The sequence below is a fragment of the Tamandua tetradactyla genome, chromosome X (genome assembly GCF_023851605.1).
Source record: "Tamandua tetradactyla isolate mTamTet1 chromosome X, mTamTet1.pri, whole genome shotgun sequence".
Lineage (NCBI taxonomy): Eukaryota > Metazoa > Chordata > Mammalia > Pilosa > Myrmecophagidae > Tamandua > Tamandua tetradactyla.
The window spans coordinates 100,500,078-100,513,535 of NC_135353.1; positions in this window are offsets into that span (position 1 = coordinate 100,500,078).

The window sequence follows — 13,458 nt, forward strand, 5'->3', positions numbered from 1 at the left end:
GCAAGATATACGAGGTTCTTCAGATTCAGACCACCGGGTCCCACCTTTCCTGCTTTACCTTTCATTAGGCAAACCAAGTTCCGCCTGGTCAGAGTTTCATACTATTCCCTGGATATCCCGTGCCCTTTTATACTTCTCCCTCTGCCATCTGGGATGTTGTCCCTCTCATTATCTGCCCCCCTCCATCCCAGCCTCTTCCCCTCCTCCCTCAGGTGCAGTTATTTCTCCTGTTCTGACTTTCCCAAGCACTTTGTGCAGGCTTATGTTACAGAGCACATATCATATTGTAATGGTTTGTTGACATGTCTGTCTCACCACTAAACTGTGAGCTCCTTGGGGCCAGAGACAAGTTTAATGTCTCTGTGACCCTTGCTTGGAACATAGTAGACAATTAATGTCCATTGAATGAATGAATGAACAAATAGAATCAGAAACCAAATGATATTTCACATGTACATTTAACAACTTTTTAATAAATATATTGTATGTGTTTCCTGCCTGGCTGTGTCCCTTTTTTTTTTTTTTTTGCTAGACAGCAAGCCCCAAGGGAAGGCCCTATATTTTGATTTGCCCTTATAGTGTCTAGCATTATACCATTTTTGGTGGCTGCTTGATAGCTCTGTGCTGATGAGGCCTTTGTCCTATGAGGAATGATATCCCTGCATCCAGCAATCTGGAATTCCTCAGAGGTGGCAGCATGATGGGTCTTCAAAGTGAAAATAGTCTGAATGAACATGAGCCTTGAGGTCATTCACAATCTTAGTTCTCAATATTCCTGTCTCCTTCTTACAGCAACATGCATTTGTCCTCCACTTGTCATGTAAGGGGTACATAGAAGACCATGTATTCATTCCTACATTAGGTCTAGACTGAAGAGATGGGACCTAGTTGCTCACAATGCCTGCAAACATTTCCTGCATGCACCTCTTCCTCCTCCAGCCCAGTCTGAAGTACTTGGTAAGTGCTGCACGAGTGGTGTATTTGGTAGAGGAGAGAGCCCAGTGGGCAGTAGATCACAAGCAACTCTCTTCTGAGTGTTGTGGCAGATCATGCAGAGCTGTTGCAACAGGGAAATGGCATAGTGGGACAGGCACCTGTCCTAGCTTGAGTTATATCTTGCATTGTCTCCCTTTGTGCATTTGTTTGAAATGGTCCACCTCGCTACCAACTTGAGTCCATCATGTCCTTAAATTTCCAATCCAAAGTTCAAAACTTATGTGCTCTTGGAAACTTTCCCTGTCTAGCCCAACCTGACAGATCAGTTATCTACTTTGCATCTCCTAACCCTCTATGAACTCAATTTTTATTCTTTTATTTAATTATTGGGGTGACTATTGCTTTTCATTTCAAGAGAATATGTTGTCTCCCCCAACTAGATTATAAACCCTATAGTCAGTCAACAAATGCTTATTGGGCCTTTCTGTTAAGACTAGAGCATACCTTGAAATCCTGGACAGATAAAAATGACCATAAACCACAGGTACCAGATGGTTTAGAAGGGTGAGTTGAAGGATCGGTGGGAAGGTAAAAACATCGTGACTTTAAAACCTGCAGCTAGAGAGGCCAAGTCACCTTATTACTGTGGGAGGGTTAGCAAGGTAGCCTTGGAATATAGAAGAGACTTGGGTCAGGAAACAGGACTAACAAAAGGCCCCCAGAAAACCACTGTTAGACATAAGTTACAAACAGATATGGCAGGATATGGGGGCACAGGCCTTTCTCCTAGTTGAAACTCCAACTGGCTCTCCATTCACCACTCATCTTATTTTCCTCTTGAAAATCATATAGAGGTTTGATTCTTTTGCCTCTTTCACTGCCACTGCCCAGTCTTCTAACTGGGTGCCACCCCCTACTCCAATCCTGCTGCCAAACCGGCTCTATTAATTGTAATTGAGATAGATGGCGCTCTACTTCTCTCTTACCCTGCCCACATCTGAAAAAACATGCAACTGTCACCTAGAGTTTTTATAGGATTTTTTGCACGGGGAAAGATGCGAGGGTTAATAATGATAATAATGAGAAAGTTAAAGGAATCCCAGAAAGTGTAACCTCTGCTTGTCCCTGGTCTCCATAGATGTGTATGGGACATACATATTTTTGGTAGCCCCCTTCCCTCAGTTCCTTCTTATGTGTTTCTGTGAAAGATTTCTAGTACTTGTCTTGGAAGCTGGCACAGCCCTGCCAACCCTGTCTGTTGTTTTTAAATCTGTTTAGTTAAACACTTCTAAAGAATCTACTAGGTTCTTAAGAATCTAGCCAGACAGCAGACTAGGTGCTTTCACATAAAGTGCATCCTAGACTAATGTACTCAGGTTTCAGCTCTAAATAAATTTAAGGTGGCACCACTACTAAGTTCCGGGGAACTTTGTGTCCTTTCTGGACCCTGGGAGTCAGTCTGGTGCAGTGAAAAAACACTGGATTGAGACAGGAGATCTGAGTTCCTGTCATAGCTCTGTCACTAACTACTTGAATAATGATAATAATTACATTAATATTAATAATTGGCGGTTCTAGTTTGCAAGCTGCCAGAATGAGATATATCAGAACAGAAAGGCTTTTAAAAAGGGAATTAAAAAAGTTACAACTTCACAGTTCTAAGCCTATGAAAATGTCCAAACTAAGGCATCCAGGAAAAAATACCCTAATTCAAGGAAGGCTGATGGGTCTGGAGCCTCTCTGTCAGCTGGGTAGTCTCATGGCTGGCATCTGCTGGTCCTTTGCTCCTGGGCTCCATTGCTTTCAGCCTCTGTTCCTGTGGGGGTTCCTCACTTTGCTTCTCTGGGGCTGGCTTTCATCTCTTGGCTTTGGGGTTCTCTCCAGGTTCTGGTTTGCTTAACATCTCACGGCAACATCTGCTGAGCCCCAAGTATCTCCAAACATTGGTATCTCTGTTTTCCAAGGGTCGGCATCTGTGTCAGCTCTTCTCTGAAGTTTCTTGTTGGCTCTGTCATTTCTGACGTTTCTCCAAAATGTTTCCCTCTTTTAAAGACTATAGTAAACTAATCAAGACCCAACCTGAATGAGTGGAGTCACATCTCTATCTAATCAAAAGGTCACACCTACAATTGGGCATGCCACATCTCTGTGTATATAATCTAATCAAAGTTTCAAACGTACAGTATTGAATCAGGAGTAAAAGAAATGGCTGCTCCCACAAGATTGAACCAAGATTAAAACGTGGCTTTTCTGGGGTACATAACACTTTCAAACCGACACACTGACATTTATTGAGCTTTTATTATGTGTTAGGCATTGTGCTAAGTGCTTTACATGGACTCTCTGATTTAATCCCCACAATAGCATATGAGTTAAATTTTATCACTGTTTTCATTTCACAGAGGAAAGTGAGACTTAGAGAGGGTAAAGGGACCTGCTTGATATCGGAAGTTAATAAGTAGTAGAACGGAGGTACAAATCCAGGCAGTCTGACTCCAGAGTCTATACAAGTCAATTTACCTTTTCTGGCTTTGGTGGTTTCCTCATTTGTGAAATGAGAATGTTGTATTAGATGATCTCTAAAGTCTCTTGTGTCTCTAAATTCTTGTTTCTTGAGATTTTTCAATCTGGGCTCAAGACACCAGATTGCTTTTTTAGGCTCTAAGCTATCCTGAGCTTACACTTTGTACCCACACAGGTTCTGCCTGGGCCCCCTGCATGAGTAATGTCCCCAAAGCTATGTATGACCTCCGACTTTGTGCCAGCCTGCCCTGACCTTCAAGCTTCCTCTTTCATGGCTCCTGTAAGGCCTCTAGGGCTCCAACCTCTGAAAGTCCTACTGGCATGATATTTATAAAGAGTTTTCAATAAAACCAAAGCGTACTTATATTAAAAATTACATGAAAAAAGCATAACATGATAATTTTATATACATTATATATGCTCATACTTTTGTTTTTAAAGTACCTTGAGAAGAGATAGGAAGAAATGTCTAAAAGTGCTAACAGTGGTTATCTTTTTTTTTCACTTTCATATATTTTCCCGAATTACTATGACTTTTAAACTGCAGAACATGCTTTGTATTTTGCCTCTTTCTACAGGGGATTTGAAGCACCTTACAAAAAACATGGTACAAGTACAATAAGGTTTAGAAATAGAAAATCAGAAGCCTGGAAAGGAAGAGGAAGTTGGTGCGTGATGACTGAGCATTAAATTCACCTCTTTGGGTAGCCAGGGGAAAAGGGGAAACAGTAAATTACACAATTCTTGTTATCAGAAAGAAAGAAGCATAGCAATTCCTCAAGAGAGACAAAGATTTTCCTGTCACTAAGTTGTTTTCTCTCGCAATTGAAAAAACAAGGCTATAGCACACAAAAATTTGTTGAAAAAAATTAAAACGTGCTTATGATCCCATTGCCCTCATATAGTTTTCATCTTTGCCTAGCAGCTTTCAGTCCTTGTCCACAGACACATATAATTTTACATGGTTGCAATTACAGTCTATATGCCATTTTGTGTTCTGCTTTTTTCAATGAACATATCCTAAACCCCTTTTCATATTTAGTCTTCCATAATTATAATTTTTAACAGCTACATCACAGTCCACTGCTGGTACTAAATTCCATAAGAAATGTCTCGTGTGGAATTAACGTAAGAGGCAATGTCCTCAGTAACAGTTTCATAATGCACACAGAAGAGATTTTCATATTACTTTCTTGCAATAACCCTGGCTAAGAGCCAAGGGTGTAACATTAAAGCATTTCTGCAGGGGCCCAGCTAATATGGTTCAGTCATGTAAGCTTCTGGTGCTCTAACTTGATCTGAGGACACAACTTAAAATGCCACCTAAAGGAGTGGATGGATGGAATGTCCCTTAGAATATATTCCATAAATATCTCTTCACACAACCAGACTTTTGACAGGACCTCAGAGGCAGATTACATTTATTCTCTGATGAAGGCCATAAGAATTGATATACTCTGTTGTTAACTAAGGCGGGATCCATATGTTTTGGGAGCCAGTTGAACAGGTGGTGGGGTGACCGGGTTAACATTCTGACTTGAAAGTTGAGAAGCCCGACCAGTATTGTTACCCGCGTGGAAGTTTATCTCACATCCCTGTGGAGGTAGAGTGTAGACAAAACCAGACTTTTCTTAGGAAGCAGGTTTTGGATCTGCGTTGCATGCCACAGAGGAGAGATTTTGATCTGACCATTTTTCAAAGCCCCAAACCAGTCAGGTGGCCTGGGCATAACAAGGAAAGCTTCACAAAATATTCCATGAAAACTCTAATTTTAGGAACTGTAGGGTCCCATTGTGCCTGCCAGTATGAATTAGCTGCAGAATGGGGGTTATCTTGACCAATAGAAATTTGAAGATTGTTAGCAAAGATGATCCAAATTTTTGACATAAATTATGTCGAGCTTTTATTTCTGGTGTTGATTATATGTAAGAGTCATTTGTCTCTTAAGAACTATACCTAATATGTGATAATATAAATACATCCACAGCCCAGCGGTGGGTTCACTTTTGGGGGGAGGTTCACTTTTTATGCTAAAATTTTTGTTGAAGAAACATTACAGCCACAGAACAAAACACTTTTTAAAAAATGGAGAAAAAGAAGAAAATCCCACCCACCATCCTGCCTGCCATCTTAACACAAGTATTATTAGGGTTTTGTGTATTTCCCTTATTTTTCATCATATTTTACTTATTTATATTTATAATATATATAAATGTATAATAGGTAAAACATATATACGTTTGCGTCCTGCTTTGATAATTCTAATGCACAGGTAATACATGAATAAATATCCTTTAAAAGGTTACAATATTTCAGCAAAAGCTAAAAGTCCCTTTGGATCCTTATCCCATACTCTTCCCTCGCCCTCCTCCAAAGAAACCACTGTCATGAATTTGATATGTATTCTTCCAGACCTTTTAAAAATGCTCCCACATAGGAAAAATACAGTATTTTTTTCATGTTTTTCTTTGCGACTTGTTTTTTTTCCCACGTAAAAATGTTTTTGAGATTGATCTATATTGATATCTCTAGTTCATTCCCTTTAGTTGCTGTACTATACTTAACTTAATGGACATAGTTAGCCATTCCTTAAAGGAGAATTCTTATATTCTTTTTTATTGTGGCAAGAGGTTAATAATTCTGTCAAACTGCTTCAGTTTCCCCAATTTCACTCTGAGCATGCCAGGGCAAAGAGGTAAACTGAAGTAAGCAAACAAAACAGAACAAAACCTGTTACTTGATATACAGATGCAGAGATGTCTGATCTGCAGCGCACATTCCTGTGAGTTTTACAGTGCTGTCCAGTAGAACTTTGTGCAAAGATGAAAATGTCCTATATCTATACCATGTGAGGAACTAGCAACTAGCCATATATGGCTATTGAGTGCTTGAAATGTGACCAGTGCAACTGAGCAACTGAATTTTTTTAAAATATTAGAATGTTTATTGCTGCATTGCTTTTGAATAGCAAAGAAGAGGAAGCAATATGAAATACCATAGTTGGGAAAATGGTGGAACAAGAATGGGTATACTGATACTCTGGAACATACAGTAATTATTTAAAAGACTAAGTTAAATCATCATCTACTGACCTGAATGGAAATCCAAAATATACAGCTGAATGTAAATTACAGAGAAACACATGAAGTATCATCCTTTTATTTAAGAATATGCAAAAAAATAATTTATTGTATGTTAATGTTTGAACATGAAGAAATATATGTGGAATATATTCTTTATATATCAAGGTTTAAACATTACTCAGAATAATACGGACAGAAGCGGAGGGAGTGAGGGATGAAAGGGACAGAGATATGACTAATCTTTTCATTTTACTTATTGGTATTGTTTTACTGGTTTGGGGAAAATGTGCTGTCTCTGTAATTTTAGATGACAAATGCACAAAAGGAAATAAAATTTTATTTGGCAGTTCTCATTCTGATAGTAATGCAAAACATTAGAATGGAATAATCTGTCTTTAATAATTTTCCCATTTGCAGATATTTTGCTCACTTTAATTTTCTCAAATTGATTATGAAATATTTTACTTCTTTATGTCTGTAAAAAATAAAATAACTCCATGTTAAAGCAAATATTCACATGAGATCTAAGGAAAAAGAGTGTGGGGCATGGAAGGGAAGAGCTATGATAACTATGTGGATTATCCTTCCACAGAATGGTAGCTATCCAATGTAGGAAGCTCCTTGCACAGCATGAAAATTGAGGTGCAGAAAGATCCATTTCAAAACGCTAACTGAAACCTAAACATGGCTAAACTGCTTTTTTTTAAACTTCAGGGTTTCTTTTCTTTTTTAAAATATTTTTATTGTAAACCTTAACAAACAAACATACATTCTTTTTTTTGACATACATTCTTGACATACATACATTCTATACATGGTGTACAATCAATGGCTCACAATATCATCACATAGTTGTGTATTCATCACCATGATTATCCTTTTGAACATTTGCATCTCTCCAGCAAAAGAAATAAAAAAGAAAAAAGAACAACTCATACATGCCATACCCCTTATTCCTGCCTCTCATTGACCATTAGTATTCAATCTACTCAATTTATTTTAACCTTTGTTCCCCCTATTATTTGTTTATTTTTAATCCATATGTTTTACTCATCTGTCCATGCCCTAGATAAAAGGAGCATCAGATTCAAGGTTTTCACAATCACACAGTCACATTGTAAAAGCTATATCATTATACAATCATCTTCAAGAAACATGGCTACTGGAACACAGCTCTTCATTTTTAGGCAGTTCCCTCCAGCCTCTCCATTACATCTTGGTTAACAAGGTGATATCTATTTAATGCATAAGAATAACCTCCAGGAAAACATCTCGACTCTGAAAATTCTCAGCCACTGACACTTTATTTTGTCTCATTTCTCTCTTCCCCCTTTTGGTCAAGAAGATTTTCTTAATCCCTTGATGCTGAGTTCCAGCTCATCCCAAGATTTCTGTCCCAGGTTGCCAGGGAGATTTACATCCCTGGTGTGGTAGTTAGATTCAGTTGTCAACTTGGCCAGGTGAACTAGTTCTCTTGCTGTGGACATGAGCCAATGGTACGTGAACCTCATCTGTTGCTAATTACATCTGTAGTCAGCTAGGAGGCGTGCCTGCTGCAATGAATGATGTTTGACTTAATTGGCTGGTGCTTAAATGAGAGAACACAACATAGCACAGCTGAAGCAGCTCAGCATACCTCATCTCAGCACTCGCAACTCAGCCCAGGCTTTTGGAGATGCAGAAAGAAGTCACCCCGGGGAAAGTTTTTAGAACCCAGAGGCCTGGAGAGAAGGCCAGCAGAGACCATCCTGTGCCTTCCCACATAAGAAAGAACCTCAGTGGAAAGTTGGCTGCCTTTCCTCTGAAGAACTAACAAAAATAAATGCTCTTTTATTAAAAGCCAACCCGTCTCTGGTGTGTTGCATTCTGGCAGCTAGCAAACTAGAACACCTGGGAATCATGTCCCACATAGAGGTGGGAGAATAATGAGTTCGCTTGCCATGTCAGCTTAGAGAGAGAGAGAGAGGCCACATCTGAGCAACAAAAGAGGTTCTCTGGGCTTTTTTTGTTGCTCAGATGTGGCCTCTCTCTCTCCCAGCCAACACAATAAGCAAACTCAGTGCCTTCCCCCTCTCTACGTGGGACGTGACTCCTAGGGGTGTGGACCTTCTTTGGCAGCGTGGGAACAAAATCCTAGAATGAGCTGGGACTCGGCATCAAGGGATTGAGAAAACCTTCTCGACCAAAGGGAGGAAGAGAGAAATGAGACAAAATAAAGTGTCAGTGGCTGAGAGATTCCAAACAGCGCCGAGAGGTTATCCTGGAGGTTATTCTTATGCATTAAATAGATGTCACCTTTTTAGTTAAGGTCTAATGGAGAGGCTGGAGGGAACTACCTGAAAATGTAGAGCTGTGTTCCAGTAGCCATATTTCCTGAAGATGATTGTATAATGATATAGCTTTTGCAATGTGACTGTGATTGTGAAAACCTTGTGTCTGATGCTCCTTTTATCTACCTTATCGACAGATGAGTAAAACATTTGGATTAAAAATAAATAAAAAATTTAGTTTTTAGCAACATAAGCAACTATAATACTTTAGAACCAAATAATTGTATAAGTTTGAGCTTATTGGCTGCTTTTCTGCATTCTACATTAGATTGCGCCAAACCATAAATCATGATTGTGGCTGCTAAATTATCCTTACTTTATTTAAATAAATAACATGTTTTATTGAAAAAAAAATTAAAAATAGAGGGAACAAATGTTAAAATAAATTTAGTAGATTGAAATGCTAGTGATCAATGAAAGGAAGGGGTAAGGGGTATGGTATGTATGAAAATTTTTTTCTGTTGTTTTTTTATTTCTTTTTCTGAATTGATGCAAATGTTCTAAGAAATGATCATGATGAATATACAACTATGTGATGATATTGTGAGTTACTGTTTATATATGTAGAATGGAATGATCATATGGTGAGAATGTTTGTGTTTGTATATTGGTATGTTTAACAAAAAAAAGATTAGAAAAAAATGATTCGGCATTAATAATAATAAAAATGTATATGGGAGAATTCAAATACAGAAAAATATTAGCAATTGTTGAATCTAAGTTCAAAATGTATGGGAGTTCATTGTGTTATTGTTACAATTTATTTGAAATTAAAAATTACAACAAAAAAAGAGGTTCTCTAGGGGTGACTCTTAGGTCTAATTTTAAGTAAGCTTAGCCTATCCTTTGCAGGGATAAATTTCATAGGAGTGAACCCCAAGATTGAAGGCTAGGCCTATTGATTTAGTTGTTCCCACTGTTTGTGAGAATATCAGGAATTCTCCAAATGGGGAAGTTGAATTTTTCCCCCTTTCTCCCCATTCTCCCAAGGGGACTTTGCAAATACTTCTTTATTCACTGTTTAAATCAGTCTGGGGTTTATTGGAGGCATCACACTAATCAGCGTCAAGGTTTCTTAAGAGACCTTTACTAGGCTTCTACACTGCATTGGCAGACCTGAGCAGTTATGGTAGAAACAGAATATCCTACATGGGCTAAATAGTTACTATCTGGCCCTTTACAGAAAAAAGTTTTGAGCAACTGAATTTTAAATATCATTTAGTTTATATTAATCCAAATTTAAATTTAGCCGCATATGGCTAGTGGCTACCGTACTTGATGGTGCGGGACTCTAGCATATGGTAATGAATGCTACAATCTTTTCTATTAGAAATTACATCATCAGGAACCCTTAGAAAACTGTGTCCACCCTGTAAAGGTCAATGGATAATGCTAAGATCTTGCACTGATCCTCTTACATGCCCTTCTTTTAAGGTTAAATCTCCTTGTTCTTGGTCTCTGGTGGGTTGAAAGATGCACTATCATACAGAAAAGACAGTGTTGCTGTAATGCCTATCTTTCTGGGAAATTACTAAGCTCAAACTCAAACCAAGCCAACACCCAGTACCCTCACTTGACATGTGATAAACGAAAATCCCTCAGCAGTCATCCCACTAGCTCACTAAAAGCTTCAAGGATGACAGAAGGAGTACACAAAATCAACAGAATAGTATAAACATCTTACAAAAATGGTCTTGGGTAAGAGCCGGCATTGTTCAGTTAGTTTGGTTGTGTGTCACAAATAGGGTTTAGACCTAGAGGAACTGATCTACCTTCTTGGTTTCCATAAATGTCTCTGCAGCTCACCATTCAGTTCTCCTTTATCACCCAGAAATTTCCCCAATGTCCCGTATATCTTGCTAAATCTATAGCTTACATATATAGGCACATGTTTATGCAATTTGCTCTCAGAATAGGTTCCAGAATGTCCTAGTGTCCAGTTGATTTTCCCTGGCAGCACCAGGCAGATATGACAGCACAAGTGGTCTGAAGAAATATACAGCCTGCCCATGGGAGGAATAGTGAGAGGAACAACGGCCTTAAATATCCACTTTCAGACAGTGAACACATACACACTTTTTTTAAAAATGGTTTTTAAGCTTTAATTGTATTCTTTAAACATTTAGACATATGGCGCGTTGGCTTTGTGTGTACTCTTGCCCCAGGCCCCACAAATATTAGGGATGGGCCTGAAAGTACACTTAGTAACAGCCTGAGAGAAGTTGCAAATCCCCCAGATCTGTTGAATTTTCCGAAAACAACACCAGTTATGAAACACACTTACTCTTAATATGGACAATAATAAAATACCATGCAAAGTGTTCTGGCAATGCTTGCTATAAAGATCCATTACTAGCTCCTCTTTTTCACATGGGCCCTGATATTGAAGGTATACCTACCCTCAGGTTTTTCTCTCCCCCCCTCCCATTTCCTGTTCTTTCATGTTTACTTTCTCTGATCTCTTTGCTTAGTGGCTTCTTCTGGCTCTGGCAGTTTCCACTGCTGATCCCTTTTCTTCTTTTCCCAAGGACAGACTTACAGCATCCTTCAACAAGGTCATGCATTCGGTTAATCTTTGGGTGATATGACCATAAAGATATAAGTTAAAGAGAAAGGAGGTGTAAACACAGTCCAGTTTTACTTGTGATTGTAATTTGGTGTTCGAGGGGGGACTTCTATCTATCCCAAGACTTTGTAGTTTAAGCTTTTAAAAAAGGGAAGTTTTCCCACCCTCCGCCACTATAGGAGTAATGCATTTTTATTAAAGAAAAAATGTAAAATAGAGAAGAGTTTTTTAAAAGCACTACATAGTCCCATCAATCCAATGAAAACTGCAGTTAATATTTTGGTATATTTCTTTCCACTATTATTTTTTTATACTTCTGCATGGGTAAAAAAATAGTGGTGTAATCATACTGTACATACAATTTCCTATTCTCGTTTTTCCCACTTAATATATAAGAATTTTTCAAGTGATTTACACAGGTTTGTAAATATAATTTGTGTGCCTACATAATATTCTATCATTTGGATATACCATAGTTTACTTAATCTTTCCCTTATTGTTAATAATTTATCTTAAGAACAAAGCCGATCAGGTTGGGGTTAAAGTAATTCAGAACACAAGAGTAAGGAAGACAATGTGTGTATTTTAGAACCACACATACTCTTTGAGACCAAATGAAGAAAGGTTTATTTGGTCTGGTACCAAAATTTTATGTAGCACATAATTTAACTCAGCCTGTCTGTATAGCTCATTTGAACAATTGAAACACAGGGAGCCCAGAATAAGAAAGAGGGCCTTTAATCCTGTATTGCTTAATGTAATGCCTAGATACATCCTAGAGTATATTAACCAGATAATCAAAAAGTATTGGCAAAGTCCCTTGAGGGATGGGAGAAAAAATATTAAACTTTACTGTCGGGAAATCCCCTGATACTGTGTCAAACTTTAGGGACACCCAAATGAGTAGGCCGTGGCCTTGATCTCAAGACTTGCTTTTGAGAAGCTTATGTAGGAGTGGAGAAGCTTAACCTACCTATGGCTATGCCTAAGAGTTACTTCTGGAGGACCTCTTTGGTTGCTCAGATGTGGCCTCACTCTCTCTAAGCCCAGCTCTGTAAGTGAAATCATTGCTCTCCCCCCTATCTGGGACACGACATCCAGGGGTGAAAGTCTCCCTGGCGACGTGGGAGATTACCTCCAGGGATGAATATGGCCCTGGCACCATGGGATCAACAATTCCATCCTGATCAAAAAGGGGAAAAGAAGTGTAACCAATAAAGTATCAGGGGCATAGAGACTTCAAATAGAGTCAAGAGGCTACTCTGGAGGTTGCTCTCATGCAAGCTTCAGTTAGACATTGCTACCTATCATAACCTGCCAAACCCCAACCAAGACCATTCCAGCCAATCCTAAAGAACACCTAGGGCAATATATAAGATTCTACAAATGTTTCTTGCACTAGGGTAACTTTCTAGAAACCTACAACCTCCAGATGGGTTCCTGGACCAGATAAGCCCTGAAGCCTCGAGGGGCCAGCCTCTCCAGAATATCAGCTAGTTCCATCTCCCTACCCCATATTGGTGACAGACCCTTCCAATATGAAAAATTTAGAATGACCCTAGCCCAAACACCCCTAAAGAGAGGGATAGAAACATCAAAGATGATGGTGGAGTTATACAAAGAAGATAGGATTTAACAAATGAATATGATTGCTGAATCATTAAATTAAATCTCTTTTAGTCTCCAGTATCTTAGAACAGCTAGAAGTAAAAACTTAAAATTTGTGGAGTTGTAACCATGTCAAACTCTGAAATCTGTTCTACAACTAATTGTGGTGTTGTGCTTTGAAATTTATTGCTTTTTTTGTATATACGTTATTCTTCACAGAAAAGAAAGAAAAAAAGTTGATTACGGTGATAAAAAGTATTTAAGCCTTCTACCCTCTTATATTCTGGAGCAGCTAAAAGGAAAAGTCTGAGAGGATCGTATGGTAGCCCATGACAAACCCTGGGTTCTGTCCTGTAACTGCTTGATGAAGAGTGCTTTGAAAACTATTGCTTTTTCATTTCTTTGCTTTGTA